Source organism: Pituophis catenifer, unplaced genomic scaffold, assembly GCF_029215685.1.
Source record: "Pituophis catenifer annectens isolate HBS135680 unplaced genomic scaffold, rPitCat1.0.hap2 SCAF_8, whole genome shotgun sequence".
Taxonomy (NCBI): domain Eukaryota; kingdom Metazoa; phylum Chordata; class Lepidosauria; order Squamata; family Colubridae; genus Pituophis; species Pituophis catenifer.
In genome coordinates this window covers 33,336,172-33,343,199 of record NW_027256888.1, presented here as the reverse complement: position 1 = coordinate 33,343,199, position 7,028 = coordinate 33,336,172, and the positions used below count along the sequence as shown (strand labels likewise).

Genomic DNA, 7,028 nt, shown 5'->3' with positions numbered 1-7,028 from the left:
GCGGTGATGGGTGCCAGAGACAGGCGCTACTGTGGGGCAGATTGAGTTTCTCGAACGAAACCTCGCGCCCTGCCCCTGCCGCCGCCGCCGCCGCCCTCCTCTCTCCAGTAGCGACGCCCTTCCAAAACAACAGCGAAGAAACCAAGGAAAAAACCCTCCAATCGGCCACAGATTCTGAGGCGGAGACCCCGGGAGGGGAAAGGTGGAGCCCAGGAGCGTTCTGTGACCCGCCCCACCTCCCGCCAGTCTCTCTCGGAGCCTCTCGGCGGTTCCACACCCTTTGCTCAGCGATCGGCGGGAAGAAAAGGGAGGAGACGGTAGGTCACCGGCTGCAGACTAGGACGCGAGAGGAGGGGGCGCTTTTCTTGGGTCGCGGATACTGCAGAGCTTCCTCTCTCCCACCGCTATCCGCTGCAAACTTTCCACCCCCGAATCCCATTTGGGAAGGTTGAAAGGGCTTGGCCTGGAGGGTTGGCCAAAAAAGGAGAAGGAGCCCCTGACGGAGGCCAGGGAGATTTCTTGGCCCGTTGGCTCCCAAGGGAAGAGGAGAAAAACGCGGCGTCCCAGTGAAGCCTGAGTTCGAATTCAGCCTCTTCTAGCCCCGTTACATAGGGAGAAGGGTAGCGCTGGCCTCTGGCCCAGGGAACTCCCACCCCACCCACTGAATCTGAGGTCTCGAGAAGAGAGAGTAGGTTGGGATTTGGATCAGTTGATGCCCCCCTCACCAAAGATATCAAAGATATTAGATTTAGCTTGGATGAGTTTTACCACAAAAACAATTGGCTAATTAAATCAGAATCCTTGGTGCAGATCTCCAGTCCAGTCCTCTGTTTCCTCAGCTCTAGACGTCAGCAAACTCTAACTTTATACAAAAAGGGTATGGTCTAAATGCCGCCCACAGCTTTTTTCCTTCAATCCCTGGTACAGTGGTTCTAGACATTTTCACTCTAAGTTTATCACAGATTTGTGTTGTGATCTGGGTCCATAATAGCTGGTGTTTCAAGGGCTTAATGAAACGCAGGCCCAAAGGATAGAAAGTCAGAAATCTGAAATGGAATTTGATTGCAGATATTTATTGGAATTAAATTTCTGATTGAAAAAGAATTATCTGGGGTTAAGTAGTGAATTAGGGTCAATTAAGTAAGATTTGGAAGAATTTGGGATGAGATATTTCCTTTCATGTGGTGCTGTAAAGTTTAGCATTTATAGCTACACTGATTAAAAAGCACCAAAACCAACACATAGTAATTAAAGTGTGTTGGATGACCCTTTCCATCTGTTCCCTTTCCCCAAAAAATTGTCTCTAAAAAAAGTTCCTGTCTAGCTTGTTGTTTTGTAATTTACAGAGATCTATTCATAGCAGCAAGCATTAGGCTATTTATCTGAAAGGCTGTAGCTTTGTGAAGAGACTCATTTTCCAAGGAATCTGTTTAGAATCTGTCTATGGGTATTGCACACCAATTCTATATATTTCTATTTGGAATATTTGTGTCTCATGCAATCAGGCTCTTTTAAAGTCACTAAATGTGATGCTATTCATTTCAAGTAAAAACTTATATTTACTTTTGAATCATAATCATAAAAAGCATTTTTCCTATCTCTCAAAATATAATTGGAGTACACTGAGCTACTTCTGTTGATGTATGAATGCAGTGTGTACTTTATACTTTTATCCAAAGTTAATCTATTATTTGCTACTAATGTATGTGTGTGTGTGTATGTGTATCTCCAATAAAGAATATTTTTATTCCCACTTAAAGGATCCAAGACATACAGACATGCAACATGGATTTTGCATCTCCCCCCCTTTTGTTTCTTCTTCCAGTGCAGCAATTACAATAGTTGCCATGTAAAAGATAAACATTTCCATTTCCATTTTCTACTTCCATCACACCAACCATCTTTGCCACCTTCCTTTCTTTGATGTCTGTGTTCATTTTGGAAAGCTAGGCAGCTCCACAGGCTCCAGATGCAACCCTGCTGTTTATTTTTAAATGTTAATGTATTTTTAAACATTATCTAAAAGTTGTAAACCACACAGAATAAATTGATTGAGATGAATGAATATATAAATATAGGAAATATGAGTAAAAATAAAATAAATGAAATATTTTAATATTTTACAATAAACAGCCAGCTCCCCAAACCAAACTGGTGCCTTCCAGTTACTATGTACTACAGGCCCTATCATTTCATTTTGTTGTCAACATTATCTTCAGCATGTTACAGGGGATAATGGGCACTGCAATCCAAGGCACCTGGAGACCTTCACCTTGTGGAAAGGCTGACTTAGATATGTGATCTGGCTTGGCTATTCCTGCCTGCCAGAATGCTGTCTTTGCCCAGTCATTTCTCTGATTTGCATACCTGAAAACTGGGCCCAAAATTAAATAGCCTTCTTCCAAGGAGAAATTATCCGAGTTGACTAGATCCAGATGGAAAGATGCATCATCAACAGCAATGATGAAAATGATTAATGATAGCAACAACTGGAATGATCTACTGAAACAATTTGTATTGTGCTAGATCTTAATAAAATTTGCTCAGGTTTTTGGTGGAATCCTGTCAAAGATACCACATTCTTCTAGCATAAACTGCCTTTTTCTCGCATCGTTCATTTAGAGGCCAAGGACCAATACAAATGGATCTTCCTCCCCCTCCTTGTGCTGAATAGCTTATTTGTATTCTAACCATAATTAAAGTGTATATTTTTGTGATATTGGTGCTTAAATCCAAGTCCTATTGTTGGCCTGCAAATACTTTATAAAGGCAATCAATAAGAAAGTCTACCTAATCCTAGATGGTGCTCTGGCTAGGTGAGTTGCCAAGTAACAGAAATTTCAAACAGGTAGTTAAACACCTTAGAGAACCCAGGAAGATTTATTTTCGAATGAAGTATGCACCAGCTCTGGAATCCTTATAGAAGGGAAGCCATATTCTCTGCATCTCTACTGCGATTCAGCGGAAATCCCAGCGAGTTGCATGGGACCTGCGGTTGCCAGGTCAAACTTGGTCCTGGTCAAACTTGGTCAAAGTTGGTCCCGCGGTCTGCAGGCAGAAGCAGAAGAGGTTAGAAGCCAAGCCTTGGCCGCTTGTTCTCGGAGAAAGCCAATTGCACGGGATTTCACGTGTTGCAACACAATTAACTTTTCGAAAACTGTAGCAAAGTGAGGAGCGGTGGAAACAGGTTGTTTTAGTCGGATTGGCTTCTCCTCGCGAGAAAAAATGAGAAAACTCCCAAGACGCTGCTATTCCCAGCTGCCCCACTTAATAGCAGCAGAGAGCAGGGTGGAAGGGCAGTCCGTGGGACTTGCCCTTCCTTCTGTGAAATGGTTTCGCCAATCCTCGTATCAAGCTCCAAATTCTAGACGGATTTCAGGCCCTTCTGCCGACAGATCCTTCCGGGCGTGGTATTAGGCTAGAAAAAGACATACAGAACCCAAGGTAGCTTGAGAATAGCCCTTTCCTATGCTAGAACTCGACTCGTGCACCTTGTAAAGAGCAGACAAATGGAAGGCTTAATGAGCAATAGCAAGGACACACGAGCAAGCCCAGATCCAGAACCACGCCTGCATCCCTGGCGTCTGGGAATTGGGTGGGCTCTGCCTTTTCCGGGCCTCTGGTCAATAAGAGCTGTTTCATTCCAGACGACTGACCGCCTTTGACTTTTGCCTCCCCCCACTCACTCACTCACTCACTCACTGTTTTTAAAGAGCGCTTGTTTTTAATGCTGACCCTGGGCTAGTTCACTAAGTCTCCTGTTGGGAGCAGTTAGTTGCGACTGCATTAGCCGGGCAGGACCTCCCAAGTGGCTGCGGCTGGCGTGTCAGCGAACAGGGACGACTCTGCACAGCGTAAAGTCTCGTCCTCCTCAAGTTGCTGGAAGCGGGAGTCGACGGGCTCCGCGGCGGCGGCTGTGGAGGCCAGAGTCGTAAACAAAGTGGAGCCTTCCTCGCTGCCCCCCAAACCTCAGTGCAGAGATTCCCCTCTCAGCTCGCCTCCGCAGACTCACATTTGGGAGACCACCTTCCAGAAAAATTCACCAGTTTAGGTTTCTCTGCCCCGTCCTCAATGGTGTGCTGAGGGTTTGAGCAAAGTGCTGGTAACTAACATGAACATTTCTTTTTCTTTTCACTCCCCCCAACTCCACCTTTTAGTTTTCTTTGCCCGTTTCCTCTTTGAGAAAGCTTTTGGCCAGGGCTCCCGTCTTCAACGAGGCCCTTCCTTCCCTTTCCAGGCAAACGCATTGAGTTCTTTCAAATCCACTTGTTGAGATGGAGAACTTTTCAGGGTTCTGAAAAGTTCTTCAGCAGATGAAGAATTACAGAACGAGTCACCTCAATAAGTTTCACCCGGGGAACTTCGTGGCCCTAGGATGGCAGCTCAAGACCCCACCGAGCAAAGCTGTTTCCTCCAGAAAGAAACGTGCCCACGAATGACAGACGTTCGCTTGAAATCATCTTGTCGCCCCTTGGTTCTGCTAGCCAAGGGGTCCGAGTGCTCCGAGACCAGAGGCTACTTTCAGTCCCAGGGACTGAATTTACGAAGGGCGTTGACCGAGTGACCGAGAGCCAGTTCTTTCTTTTCGAAAGAAGAATATATGGCTACAGCACTAAGAGGATTTCAGAAGCCGATCCCAAAGCCCGGAGAGGTGCCTTGAAATCCCCTCAACTTCTAGCTCTGCTGATATTTAGTCCGAGCTCTAGGGGCGGTTTAAAGGATTAATTCAAGTCGAACCTGGAATCTATTTTCCGCGCTGTTAATAGCAATAGCACTTAGACTTATATACCGCTTCACAGTGCTTTCCAGCCCTCTCTAAGCGGTTTACAGAGTCAGCATATTGCCCCCAACAATCTGGGTCCTCATTTTACCCACTTCTGAAGGGTCTAGGACTTTTAGTCTCTCTCTTCATTGTCCTCGGGCGATTCTCCCCCGATTTATCTCCTCAGCTGGCACGCCTCCAGTCATATGCCATGGGGAATGGGCCACCGACCTCTTCATCGCAGACCCTTCCACTCGGCCCATTCGCAGAAAGAAGGTTCGTCCTGGGTGTTCCGCCCTCTGTGACAATTAGCCCCCAACCAATTGGCTAGAGGGAATGTAATAGAAATCAGCCAAAGGAGAGAGGTGTAGAAGAATTTGCCAAAATGCTTTCCTTCCTTCCTTCCTCTCCCCCACCCCTACCAATGCAGGAACAGTTGGTTTACTCAGAAGTAAGTCTCACTAAATTCAATACTAGGATTTAAATCCAGCGAAAGGAGAGAGATGTAAAAGAATTTGCCAAAATGCCTGACTTCCTTCCTTCCTCCCTCTCCCCCCCCCTAGAGGGACACTGTTACTGAGCGGGCTAAAAGCCTCCCTCCCTCCCTTCCTTCAACCAGTTAGTTAACCAAGTCTGGAAGGGTCCAATAGAAGAGAATTTTTCCTTCCTTCTTTCCTTCCTTCCCTCTTTCCTTCCTTCCTTCCTTCCTTAATTCCTTCTTCCATCCATCCATCCACCCATCATAACAGCATAACATGGCAACTTGCCATGATGTTATCAAAAGGTGGCCATAGTCTGTATAAAACGTCTTTATTTCTAAATAAAAGGGATGGATTTCAGTTATCTTTTAAGCAAAGTGTTTTGTACTGCAATTTTTGAACTTCCAGTCAGCTATTGGTTGAGTTTCCCTTTTCTCAAATTGTTGGCTCGTTGTTTTACTATATAAATTTATCTGTTTATTTAGAGATAATTTAAATATTAACATATTTAATATTTGCAGGAACTGGGCATGTCTAGTCTAGTGAAGAGAAGGACCAGGGGAGACATGATAGCTATCTTCCAATACTTGAGGGTCTGCCTCAGAGAGGAGGGGGTCAAGCTGTTTTCCAAAGCACCTGAAGGCCAGAAGGAATAATGGATGGAAACTGACCAAGGAGAGATTCAACCTAGAAATGAGGAGGAACTTTCTGACAGTGAGAACAATCAACCAATGGAACAGAAGTTGCCTTCGGAAGTTGTGGGAGCTTTGTCACTTGAGACTTTCAAGAAAAGATTGGACTGCCATTTGTCAGAAATGGTGTAGGGTCTCCTGCTTGAGCGGGGTGGGGTGGTGGTTTGGACTAGATGACCTATAAGGTCCCTTCCAACTCTGTTAATCTGTTTAAAATATCATGAATGAGATTTACCCATCAAAATTGATCAATTGAGAATAAAGATGGTCCTGTTGGACGGTTTCTTTTAATGTTCTGTGAAACAGAATTATTGAAGTAAATCTCTTACCTTTTCCCAAAACTTCCAAATAATCTCCACCTGCTGAAATAATCTGTTACTAGTTTTAAGTGGATTTCTGTAAGATGTTTAAAATAAGGAAGCAAATGTCTTAAAAACTCTTCTGTTATGATTGGAGGGGGGGGTGTCCCTGGACAGCTACAAAACAACACCATCCTTTACCTGCCATTCCTTTGATTTAAAACCTAATTTTGATATGTAATATGGGACAAAGTAGAAATATTAAACAAATTGAATTGGAAGAAGATCCCAGAAACACCTGAAAGTCAACGTATCAAAGACAGGGTGAAATATTTAAGTCATAAACACTCAGAAATACCTCACAGATTTAGGAGTTCCATGGATGGAAATGCAACTGAGATCTGAATCACTGTACAAACCTTTGAGGGTTTATTGATCAAAAATTAACCAGTCCAGTATAAATCAAGGTTCACACAGGTCTCTCTTTTATTACCTCTGAACTAAATTAATTTGGAAGGAAATCCTTACAATTTTATACGTATGAGTTTATTTAAAAATATTCTGGCACATTCTTTGAAAATATCAATAGGATTACTATATTAATTGTAAATACTAAAGAATTCATCTGATTCTAATTTGGCATAGGAGATATAATAATTTATTTTATTTTATTTATTTTCCAACCGTGTGTGTGGATAAAAATATATTTTAAAAAGGTTGAGGATCTGAGTCAGAGACCATAAAAAACACTGTTTTGTGCAGTGAGGTGGCTGAGGATGAAATGTTTTTCTTTCTA

General features: G+C 43.7%; 1 long non-coding RNA gene across 1 annotated transcript; it reads left to right on the top strand.

Moving 5' to 3' along the window:
• Nucleotides 1–6,224, top strand: LOC139320298 (uncharacterized). The gene is made up of 2 exons (XR_011600683.1): nt 1–317; nt 5,763–6,224. It is a non-coding gene; the product is annotated as an uncharacterized lncRNA (long non-coding RNA).
• The last annotated feature ends 804 nt before the right edge of the window (nt 6,225–7,028 follow it).